Source organism: Heterodontus francisci, chromosome 7 (assembly GCF_036365525.1).
Source record: "Heterodontus francisci isolate sHetFra1 chromosome 7, sHetFra1.hap1, whole genome shotgun sequence".
Lineage (NCBI taxonomy): Eukaryota > Metazoa > Chordata > Chondrichthyes > Heterodontiformes > Heterodontidae > Heterodontus > Heterodontus francisci.
In genome coordinates, this window is record NC_090377.1 from 11,254,846 (window position 1) to 11,267,930 (window position 13,085).

Consider the following 13,085-nt stretch of genomic DNA (forward strand, 5'->3'; position numbering starts at 1 on the left):
CAGTGACAGGGCCGCACTATCGAGGGGTCAGTCACACAGTGACAGGGCCGCACTATCGAGGTGTCAGTCAGTCACACAGTGACACGGCCGCACTATCGAGGGGTCAGTAACTCAGTGACAGGGCTGCACTATCGAGGGGTCAGTCAGTCACACAGTGACAGGGTCGCACTATCGAGGGGTCAGTCCGTCACACAGTGACAGGGCCACACTATCGAGGGGTCAGTCAGTCACACAGTGACAGGGCTGCACTATCGAGGGGTCAGTCAGTCACACAGTGACAGGGTTGCACTATCGAGTGGTCAGTCCGTCACACATTGACACGGCCGCACTATCGAGGGGTCAGTCTGCCACACAGTGACAGGGCCGCACTATCGAGGGGTCAGTCAGTCACACAGTGATAGGGCCACACGATCGAGGGGTCAGTCAGCCACACAGTGACAAGGCCACAATATCGAGGGGTCAGTCAGTCACACTGTGACAGGGCCGCACTATCGCGGGGTCAGTCAGTCACACAGTGACAGGGCCGCACTATCGAGGGGTCAGTCAGTCACACAGTGACAAGGCCACAATATCGAGGGGTCAGTCAGTCACACAGTGACAGGGCCGCACTATCGAGTGGTCAGTCAGTCACACAGTGACAGGGCCGCACTATCGAGGGGTCAGTCAGTCACACAGTGACAGGGCCGCACTATCGCGGGGTCAGTCAGTCACACAGTGACAGGGCCGCACTATCGAGGGGTCAGTCAGTCACACAGTGACAGGGCCGCACTATCGAGGGGTCAGTCAGTCACACGGTGACAGGGCCGCACTATCGAGGGGTCAGTCAGTCACACGGTGACAGGGCCGCACTATCGAGGTGTCAGTCAGTCACACGGTGACAGGGCCGCACTATCGAGGGGTCAGACAGTCACACAATGACAGGGCCGCACTATCGAGGGGTCAGTCAGTCACAGTGTCAGGACCGCACTATCGAGGGGTCAGTCCGTCACAGTGTCAGGACCGCACTATCGAGGGTCGGTCACACAGTGACAGGGCCGCACTATCGAGGGGTCAGTCACACAGTGACAGGGCCGCACTATCGAGAGGTCAGGCAGTCACACAGTGACAGGGCCGCACTATCGAGGGGTCAGTCAGTCACACAGTGACACGGCTGCACTATCGAGGGGTCAGTCAGTCACACAGTGACACGGCCACACTATCGAGGGGTCAGTCAGTCACACAGTGACAAGGCCGCACTATCAAGGGGTCAGTCAGTCACACAGTGACAGGGCCGCACTATCGAGGGGTCAGTCACACAATGACAGGGCCGCACTATGGAGGGGTCAGTCACACAGTGACAGGGCCGCACTATCGAGGGGTCAGTCAGTCACACAGTGACACGGCCGCACTATCGAGGGGTCAGTCAGTCACACAGTGACAGGGCCGCACTATCGAGGGGTCAGTCACACAGTGACAGGGCCGCACTATCGAGGTGTCAGTCAGTCACACAGTGACACGGCCGCACTATCGAGGGGTCAGTAACTCAGTGACAGGGCTGCACTATCGAGGGGTCAGTCAGTCACACAGTGACAGGGTCGCACTATCGAGGGGTCAGTCCGTCACACAGTGACAGGGCCACACTATCGAGGGGTCAGTCAGTCACACAGTGACAGGGCTGCACTATCGAGGGGTCAGTCAGTCACACAGTGACAGGGTTGCACTATCGAGTGGTCAGTCCGTCACACATTGACACGGCCGCACTATCGAGGGGTCAGTCTGTCACACAGTGACAGGGCCGCACTATCGAGGGGTCAGTCAGTCACACAGTGACAGGGCCGCACTGAGGGTTCAGTCAGTTACACAGTGACAGGGCTGCACTATCGAGGGGTCAGTCAGCCACATGGTGACGGTGCCACACTATCAAGGGGTCAGTCAGTCACACAGTGACACGGCCACACTATCAAGGGGTCAGTCAGTCACACAGTGACAGGGCCGCACTATCAAGGGGTCAGTCAGTCACACAGTGATAGGGCCGCGCTATCGAGGGGTCAGTCAGTCACACAGTGACAGGGCCGCACTATCGAGGGGTCAGTCAGGCACACAGTGACAGGGCCGCACTATCGGGGGGGTCAGTCACACTGTGACAGGGCCGCACTATCGAGGGGTCGGTCACACAGTGACAGGGCCGCACTATCGAGGGGTCAGTCACACAGTGACAGGGCCGCACTATCGAGGGGTCAGTCACACAGTGACAGTGCCGCACTATCGAGGGGTCGGTCACACAGTGACAGGGCCGCTCTATCGAGGGGTCAGTCACACAGTGACAGGGCCGCACTATGGGGGGGTCAGTCACACAGTGACAGGGCCGCACTATCGAGGGGTCGGTCACACAGTGACAGGGCCGCACTATCGAGGGGTCGGTCACACAGTGACAGGGCCGCACTATCGAGGGGTCAGTCACACAGTGACAGGGCCGCACTATTGAGTGGTCAGTCAGTCACACAGTGACAGGGCCGCACTATCGAGGGGTCTGTCAGTCACACAGTGACAGGGCCGCACTATCGAGGGGTCAGTCACACGGTGACAGGGCCGCACTATCGAGGGGTCAGTCACACGGTGACAGGGCCGCACTATCGAGTGGTCAGTCACACGGTGACAGGGCCGCACTATCGAGGGGTCAGTCACACGGTGACAGGGCCGCACTATCGAGGGGTCAGTCACACGGTGACAGGGCTGCACTATCGAGGAGTCAGTCAGTCACACAGTGACAGGGCCGCACTATCGAGGGGCAAGTCAGTTACACAGTGCCAGGGCCGCGCTATCGAGGGGTCAGTCACACAGTGACAAGGCCTCACTATCGAGGGATCAGTCTGTCACACAGTGACAGGGCCGCACTATCGAGAGGTCGGTCACACAGTGACAGGGCCGCACTATCGAGGGGTCAGTCACACCGTGACAGGGCTGCACTATCTGGGGGTCAGTCACACAGTGACAGGGCCGCACTATCGAGGGGTCAGTCACACAGTGACAGGTCCGCACTATCGAGGGGTCGGTCACACAGTGACAGGGCCGCGCTTTCGAGGGGTCAGTCACACAGTGACAGGGCCGCACTATCGAGGGGGTCAGTCACACAGTGACAGGGCCGCACTATCGAGGGGTCGGTCACACAGTGACAGGGCCGCACTATCGAGGGGTCAGTCACACAGTGACAGGGCCGCACTATCGAGGGGTCAGTCAGTCACACCGTGACAGGGCCGCACTATCGAGGGGTCTGTCACACAGTGACAGGGCCGCACTATCGGGGGGTCTGTCACACAGTGACAGGGCCGCACTATCGAGGGGTCGGTCACACAGTGACAGGGCCGCACTATCGAGGGGTCGGTCACACAGTGACAGGGCCGCACTATCGAGGGGTCAGTCACACAGTGACAGGGCCGCACTATCGGGGGGTCAGTCACACAGTGACAGGGCCGCACTATTGAGGGGTCGGTCACACAGTGACAGGGCCGCACTATCGATGGGTCAGTCACACAGTGACAGGGCCGCACTATCGAGGGGTCGGTCACACAGTGACAGGGCCGCACTATCGAGGGGTCGGTCACACAGTGACAGGGGCGCACTATCGAGGGGTCAGTCACACAGTGACAGGGCCGTACTTTCGAGGGGTTGGTTCGTAACAATCTGTCTTCTCCTGACCTCTGATTTGCTCCTCTGTGGTTTTATAGTTGGTGATTTCGGGATCATGCTGATTGAGGGGGGTCAAAGGCCCTGAAGTGCCTCCAGTGTGAGTTTAAATCTTCAATGATGCCCTTGAATCTCGAATCAAACTTGTGAGAGTGTAATGGGCAGGGGGTCTCCTGGGTAGAGAAGGGCTGGAAAACGGTCAGTGGTAGTGTCCTCGGCCTCGGTGACATTGAGGAGCTCCTTAAGCTTTGAGCTCTGAATCCCCAAATAATCTTTGGCAGTGATTTTTCTCCAGTGAAGTCACAGTTGCAAGCAGCGAGTTGGTTGTGTGTCTGCCTCGCAGCCCAGATTATAATAACATCACTCCTGTCTTCTCTCATCATCTGGGCTGCCATTCCCTGCACAGTAGTGAGGGAGTGCTGCACTGTCAGAGCTGCTATCTTTTGGATGAGACCTGAAGCCAAGGCCCCATCTTCTGTTTCAGTCAGATGTGAAAAATCCCAAGGCCTCTATTTTGAATTAGAGCTGGGACGTTTCCCCGTGTCCTGCAGCCAAATTTTATCTCTCTATCAGCAACACTAAAAAATCGTTATCTCATTGCTGTTTGTGGGAGCTTGCTGTGCACATATTGGCTGCTGTGTCTCCTACATTACAACAGTGACGACACTTTCAAAGCTCTTCATTGGCTGTGAAGCACTTGGGACGTCCTGAAGTCATGAAAGAAATGTCGATTATTTCTCTTGGTGGCTAGCGCCATCAGTGAGTGACTTTTGGGAGTTGGAGCTCCCGCAGTCTTTTCCCTCTTTCGGCCAGATCAATACAGGCTTAACACAACTTCCCCACTTTTCAATTCTATCCCTCTTGAAATAAAGCCTCGTGATTGGGTTTGCTTTTTTTTCAATGGTCCTTGCTAACCTGTGGCACAACTTTTAGTGATTGGTGGATTTGTACTCTGAGATCCCATTGTTCCTAGACCTGCACCTTCGGATTCATAAGTGACCTCCCTATTGTTCCCACCAAAAAGTACCACATCACATTTATCTGTGTTGAACTTTGTTTTCCAATTATTTGCCCATTCTGCAAGTTTATTAATGTCCTCTTGTAGTTTGTTGTAGTCCTCCTCAGTATTGACTATCCCCTCAATTTGGTGTCATCTGCAAATTTAGAATTTGTGTTTTTGATTCCAAAATCCAAATCGTTGATGTAAATTATGAACATCAGTGATCCCAGCATTGATCCCACCTTCTGCCACTCTGAATAACTACCCTTTACTCCCACTCTCTGTTTTCTGTCTTGAAGCCAACTAGCAATCCATTCTGCCACCTGTCCACTGACTCCGCAGTCTCTGACATTATTCATTAGTCTATTATCACTCAGCACAGGCTAAGAACTGAACCTGGGACTTTCTGTTCCACGTCAGGCATGCATTTTAAAATTTAAAACATTAACAATATGGTGAACATTCTATTATATCACAAAATCACTCTTCACTACTTTCCAACAACAGAAACAGTCATAACTAAAACATCAACTACAACATCGACAGCACCTCCATTCCACTATCTACAGCACCTCCATTCCACCATCTACAGCACCTCCATTCCACCATCTACAACACCTCCATTCCACCATCTACAACACCTCCATTCCACCATCTACAACACCTCCATTCCACCATCTACAGCACCTCCATTCCACCATCTACAACACCTCCATTCCACCATCTACAACACCTCCATTCCACCATCTACAACACCTCCATTCCACTATCTACAACACCTCCATTCCACCATCTACAACACCTCCATTCCACCATCTGCAACACCTCCATTCCACCATCTACAACACCTCCATTCCACCATCTACAGCACCTCCATTCCACCATCTACAACACCTCCATTCCACCATCTACAACACCTCCATTCCACCATCTGCAACACCTCCATTCCACCATCTACAACACCTCCATTCCACCATCTACAACACCTCCATTCCACCATCTACAACACCTCCATTCCACCATCTACAACACCTCCATTCCACCATCTACAACACCTCCATTCCACCATCTACAACACCTCCATTCCACCATCTACAACACCTCCATTCCACCATCTACAACACCTCCATTCCACCATCTACAGCACCTCCATTCCACCATCTACAACACCTCCATTCCACCATCTACAACACCTCCATTCCACCATCTACAACACCTCCATTCCACCATCTACAACACCTCCATTCCACCATCTACAACACCTCCATTCCACCATCCACAACACCTCCATTCCGCCATCTGCAACACATCCATTCCGCCATCTGCAACACATCCATTCCACCATCTACAACACATCCATTCCACCATCTACAACACCTCCATTCCACCATCCACAACACCTCCATTCCGCCATCTGCAACACATCCATTCCACCATCTACAACACCTCCATTCCACTATCTACAACACCTCCATTCCACCATCTACAACACCTCCATTCCACCATCCACAACACCTCCATTCCACCATCCACAACACCTCCATTCCGCCATCTGCAACACATCCATTCCACCATCTACAACACCTCCATTCCACCATCTACAACACCTCCATTCCACCATCCACAACACCTCCATTCCACCATCCACAACACCTCCATTCCGCCATCTGCAACACATCCATTCCACCATCTACAACACCTCCATTCCACTATCTACAACACCTCCATTCCACTATCTACAACACCTCCATTCCACTATCTACAACACCTCCATTCCACTATCTACAACACCTCCATTCCACTATCTACAACACCTCCATTCCACCATCTGCAGCACCTCCATTCCACCATCTACAACACCTCCATTCCACCATCTACAACACCTCCATTCCACCATCTGCAACACCTCCATTCCACTATCTACAACACCTCCATTCCACCATCCACAACACCTCCATTCCACCATCCGCAACACATCCATTCCACCATCTGCAACACCTCCATTCCACCATCCACAACACCTCCATTCCACCATCTGCAACACATCCATTCCACCATCTACAACACCTCCATTCCACCATCCACAACACCTCCATTCCACCATCTGCAACACCTCCATTCCACTATCTACAACACCTCCATTCCACTATCTACAACACCTCCATTCCACTATCTACCACACCTCCATTCCACCATCTGCAACACCTCCATTCCACCATCTACAACACCTCCATTCCACCATCCACAACACCTCCATTCCACTATCTACAACACCTCCATTCCACCATCCACAACACCTCCATTCCACCATCTGCAACACCTCCATTCCACCATCCACAACACCTCCATTCCACCATCTACAACACCTCCATTCCACCATCTGCAACACCTCCATTCCACCATCTACAACACCTCCATTCCACTATCTACAACACCTCCATTCCACCATCTACAACACCTCCATTCCACCATCTGCAACACCTCCATTCCACCACCTACAACACCTCCATTCCACTATCTACAACACCTCCATTCCACTATCTACAACACCTCCATTCCACCATCCACAACACCTCCATTCCACCATTCACAACACCTCCATTCCACCATCTACAACTCCACCATTCCACTATCTACAACACCTCCATTCCACCATCCACAACACCTCCATTCCACCATCTACAACACCACCATTCCACTATCTACAACACCTCCATTCCACTATCTACAACACCTCCATTCCACCATCTACAACACCTCCATTCCACTATCTACAACACCTCCATTCCACTATCTACAACACCTCCATTCCACCATCCACAACACCTCCATTCCACCATCTACAACACCTCCATTCCACTATCTACAACACCTCCATTCCACCATCTACAACACCTCCATTCCACCATCTACAACACCTCCATTCCACCATCTACAACACCTCCATTCCACTATCTACAACACCTCCATTCCACTATCTACAACACCTCCATTCCACCATCTACAACACCTCCGTTCCACTATCTACAACACCTCCATTCCACCATCTACAACACCTCCATTCCACCATCTACAACACCTCCATTCCACCATCTACAACACCTCCATTCCACTATCTACAACACCTCCATTCCACCATCTACAACACCTCCATTCCACTATCTACAACACCTCCATTCCACTATCTACAGCACCTCCATTCCACTATCTACAACACCTCCATTCCACTATCTACAACACCTCCATTCCACCATCTACAACACATCCATTCCACCATCTACAACACCTCCATTCCACCATAGAACATAGAACATAGAACATAGAAAATACAGCACAGAACAGGCCCTTCGGCCCACGATGTTGTGCCGATCCTTTGTCCTCTGTCAAGGACAATTTAATCTATACCCCATCATTCTCCTTTATCCATATACCTATCTAAAAGCCTTTTGAAAGTCCCTAAAGTTTCTGACTCAACAACTTCCCCAGGCAAGGCATTCCATGCCCCGACCACTCTCTGGGTAAAGAACCTTCCCCTGACATCCCCCTTATATCTCCCACCCTTCACCTTAAATTTATGACCCCTTGTAACGCTTTGCTCCACCCGGGGAAAAAGTTTCTGACTGTCTACCCTATCTATTCCCCTGATCATCTTATAAACCTCTATCATGTCACCCCTCATCCTTCTCCGTTCTAATGAGAAGAGGCCTAGAATGTTCAGCCTTTCCTCGTAAGACTTATTCTCCATTCCAGGCAACATCCTGGTAAATCTCCTCTGCACCCTCTCCAAGGCTTCCACATCCTTCCTAAAATGAGGCGACCAGAACTGCACACAGTACTCCAAATGAGGCCTTACCAAGGTCCTGTACAGCTGCATCATCACCTCACGGCTCTTAAATTCAATCCCTCTGCTAATGAACGCTAACACCCCATATGCCTTCTTCACAGCCCTATCCACTTGAGTTGCAACTTTCAACGATCTATGCACATCGACCCCAAGGTCTCTCTGCTCCTCCACATGCCCAAGAACCCTACCGTTAACCCAGTATTTTGCATTCGTGTTTGTCCTTCCAAAATGGACGACCTCACACTTTTCAGGGTTAAACTCCATCTGCCACTTTTCAGCCCAGCACTGCAACCTATCCAAGTCCCTTTGCAGACGACATCTACAACACATCCATTCCACCATCTACAACACCTCCATTCCACCATCTACAACACATCCATTCCACAATCTACAACACCTCCATTCCACTATCTACAGCACCTCCATTCCACTATCTACCACACCTCCATTCCACCATCTACAACACCTCCATTCCACCATCTACAACACCTCCATTCCACCATCTACAACACCTCCATTCCACTATCTACAACACCTCCATTCCACTATCTACAACACCTCCATTCCACCATCTACAACACCTACATTCCACTATCTACAACACCTCCATTCCACCATCTACAACACCTCCATTCCACTATCTACCACACCTCCATTCCACCATCTACAACACCTCCATTCCACCATCTACAACACCTCCATTCCACCATCTACAACACTTCCATTCCACTATCAGATACACCTCCATTCCACTATCTACCACACCTCCATTCCACCATCTACAACACCTCCATTCCAACATCTTCAACACCTCCATTCCACCATCTACAACACCTCCATTCCACCATCTACAACACCTCCATTCCACCATCTACAACACCTCCATTCCACCATCTACAACACCTCCATTCCACCATCTACAACACCTCCATTCCACCATCTACAACACCTCCATTCCACCATTTACAACACCTCCATTCCACTATCTACAACACCTCCATTCCACCATCTACAACACCTCCATTCCACCATCTACAACACCTCCATTCCACTATCTACAACACCTCCATTCAACATTCAAAACACCTCCATTCCACTATCTACCACACCTCCATTCCACCATCTACAACACCTCCATTCCACTATCAGATACACCTCCATTCCACTATCTACCACACCTCCATTCCACCATCTACAACACCTCCATTCCACCATCTACAACACCTCCATTCCACCATCTACAACACCTCCATTCCACCATCTACAACACCTCCATTCCACCATCTACAACACCTCCATTCCACCATCTACAACACCTCCATTCCACCATCCACAACACCTCCATTCCACTATCTACAGCACCTCCATTCCACTATCTACAGCACCTCCATTCCACTATCTACAACACCTCCATTCCACCATCTACAACACCTCCATTCCACTATCTACAACACCTCCATTCCACTATCTACAGCACCTCCGTTCCACTATCTACAACACCTCCATTCCACCATCTACAACACCTCCATTCCACCATCCACAACACCTCCATTCCACTATCAGATACACCTCCATTCCACTATCTACCACACCTCCATTCCACCATCTACAACACCTCCATTCCACCATCCACAACACCTCCATTCCACTATCTACAGCACCTCCATTCCACTATCTACAACACCTCCATTCCACCATCTACAACACCTCCATTCCACTATCTACAACACCTCCATTCCACTATCTACAGCACCTCCGTTCCACTATCTACAACACCTCCATTCCACCATCTACAACACCTCCATTCCACCATCCACAACACCTCCATTCCACTATCTACAGCACCTCCATTCCACTATCTGCAACACCTCCATTCCACTAACTACAACACCTCCATTCCACTATCTACAACACCTCCATTCCACTATCTACAGCACCTCCGTTCCACTATCTACAACACCTCCATTCCACCATCTACAACACCTCCATTCCACTATCTACAACACCGCCATTCCACTATCTACAACACCTCCATTCCACTATCTACAACACCTCCATTCCACTAACTACAACACCTCCATTCCACTATCTACAACACCTCCATTCCATTATCTACAGCACCTCCATTCCACCATCCACAACACCTCCATTCCACTATCTACAGCACCTCCATTCCACTATCTACAACACCTCCATTCCACCATCTACAACACCTCCGTTCCACTATCTACAACACCTCCATTCCACCATCTACAACACCTCCATTCCACTATCTACAACACCTCCATTCCAGTATCTACAGCACCTCCATTCCACTATCTACAGCACCTCCATTCCACTATCTACAACACCCCCATTCCACTATCTACAGCACCTCCATTCCACTATCTACAACACCCCCATTCCACTATCTACAGCACCTCCGTTCCACTATCTACAGCACCTCCATTCCACTAGCTACAACACCCCCATTCCACTATCTACAGCACCTCCATTCCACCATCTGCAACACCTCCATTCCACTATCTACAACACCTCCATTCCACTATCTACAACACCTCCATTCCACTATCTACCACACCTCCATTCCACCATCTGCAACACCTCCATTCCACCATCTACAACACCTCCATTCCACCATCCACAACACCTCCATTCCACTATCTACCACACCTCCATTCCACCATCTGCAACACCTCCATTCCACCATCTACAACACCTCCATTCCACCATCCACAACACCTCCATTCCACCATCTGCAACACCTCCATTCCACCATCCACAACACCTCCATTCCACCATCTACTACACCTCCATTCCACCATCTGCAACACCTCCATTCCACCATCTACAACACCTCCATTCCACTATCTACAACACCTCCATTCCACCATCTACAACACCTCCATTCCACCATCTGCAACACCTCCATTCCACCATCTGCAACACCTCCATTCCACCATCTGCAACACCTCCATTCCACCACCTACAACACCTCCATTCCACTATCTACAACACCTCCATTCCACCATCTACAACTCCACCATTCCACTATCTACAACACCTCCATTCCACCATCCACAACACCTCCATTCCACCATCTACAACACCACCATTCCACTATCTACAACACCTCCATTCCACTATCTACAACACCTCCATTCCACCATCTACAACACCTCCATTCCACCATCTACAACACCTCCATTCCACTATCTACAACACCTCCATTCCACTATCTACAACACCTCCATTCCACCATCCACAACACCTCCATTCCACCATCTACAACACCTCCATTCCACTATCTACAACACCTCCATTCCACCATCTACAACACCTCCGTTCCACCATCTACAACACCTCCATTCCACTATCTACAGCACCTCCATTCCACTATCTACCACACCTCCATTCCACCATCTACAACACCTCCATTCACTATCTACAACACCTCCATTCCACCATCTACAACACATCCATTCCACAATCTACAACACCTCCATTCCACTATCTACAGCACATCCATTCCACTATCTACCGCACCTCCATTCCACTATCTACAACACCTCCATTCCACCATCTACAACACCTCCATTCCACCATCTACAACACCTCCATTCCACTATCTACAACACCTCCATTCCACTATCTACAACACCTCCATTCCACTATCTACAACACCTCCATTCCACCATCTACAACACCTCCATTCCACTATCAGATACACCTCCATTCCACTATCTACCACACCTCCATTCCACCATCTACAACACCTCCATTCCACCATCTACAACACCTCCATTCCACCATCTACAACACCTCCATTCCACTATCAGATACACCTCCATTCCACTATCTACCACACCTCCATTCCACCATCTACAACACCTCCATTCCACCATCTACAACACCTCCATTCCAACATCTTCAACACCTCCATTCCACCATCTACAACACCTCCATTCCACCATCTACAACACCTCCATTCCACCATCTACAACACCTCCATTCCACCATCTACAACACCTCCATTCCACTATCTACAACTCCTCCATTCCACTATCTACAACACCTCCATTCAACATTCAAAACACCTCCATTCCACTATCTACCACACCTCCATTCCACCATCTACAACACCTCCATTCCACTATCAGATACACCTCCATTCCACTATCTACCACACCTCCATTCCACCATCTACAACACCTCCATTCCACCATCTACAACACCTCCATTCCAACATCTTCAACACCTCCATTCCACCATCTACAACACCTCCATTCCACCATCTACAACACCTCCATTCCACCATCTACAACCCCTCCATTCCACCATCTACAACACCTCCATTCCACTATCTACAACACCTCCATTCAACATTCAAAACACCTCCATTCCACTATCTACCACACCTACATTCCACCATCTACAACACCTCCATTCCACTATCTACAACACCTCCATTCAACATTCAAAACACCTCCATTCCACTATCTACCACACCTCCATTCCACCATCTACAACACCTCCATTCCACTATCTACAACACCTCCATTCCACCATCTACAACAC

General features: G+C 50.4%; 1 protein-coding gene across 3 annotated transcripts in view; it reads left to right on the forward strand.

Annotated features, from left to right (window-relative positions):
- LOC137371845 (anion exchange protein 3-like) overlaps window positions 1–13,085 on the forward strand; it is a 562,339-nt gene that overhangs the window by 374,308 nt on the left and 174,946 nt on the right. Inside the window, exon 1 of one of the 3 annotated variants that reach the window (XM_068034786.1) lies at window positions 3,702–3,763. The exons of the other annotated variants lie outside the window; for them this stretch is intronic. The gene's annotated coding sequence lies outside the window, so the exon portion shown is untranslated. Of the gene's footprint in view, window positions 1–3,701; window positions 3,764–13,085 lie in introns of those variants that run through there. 3 annotated transcript variants of the gene reach the window in all.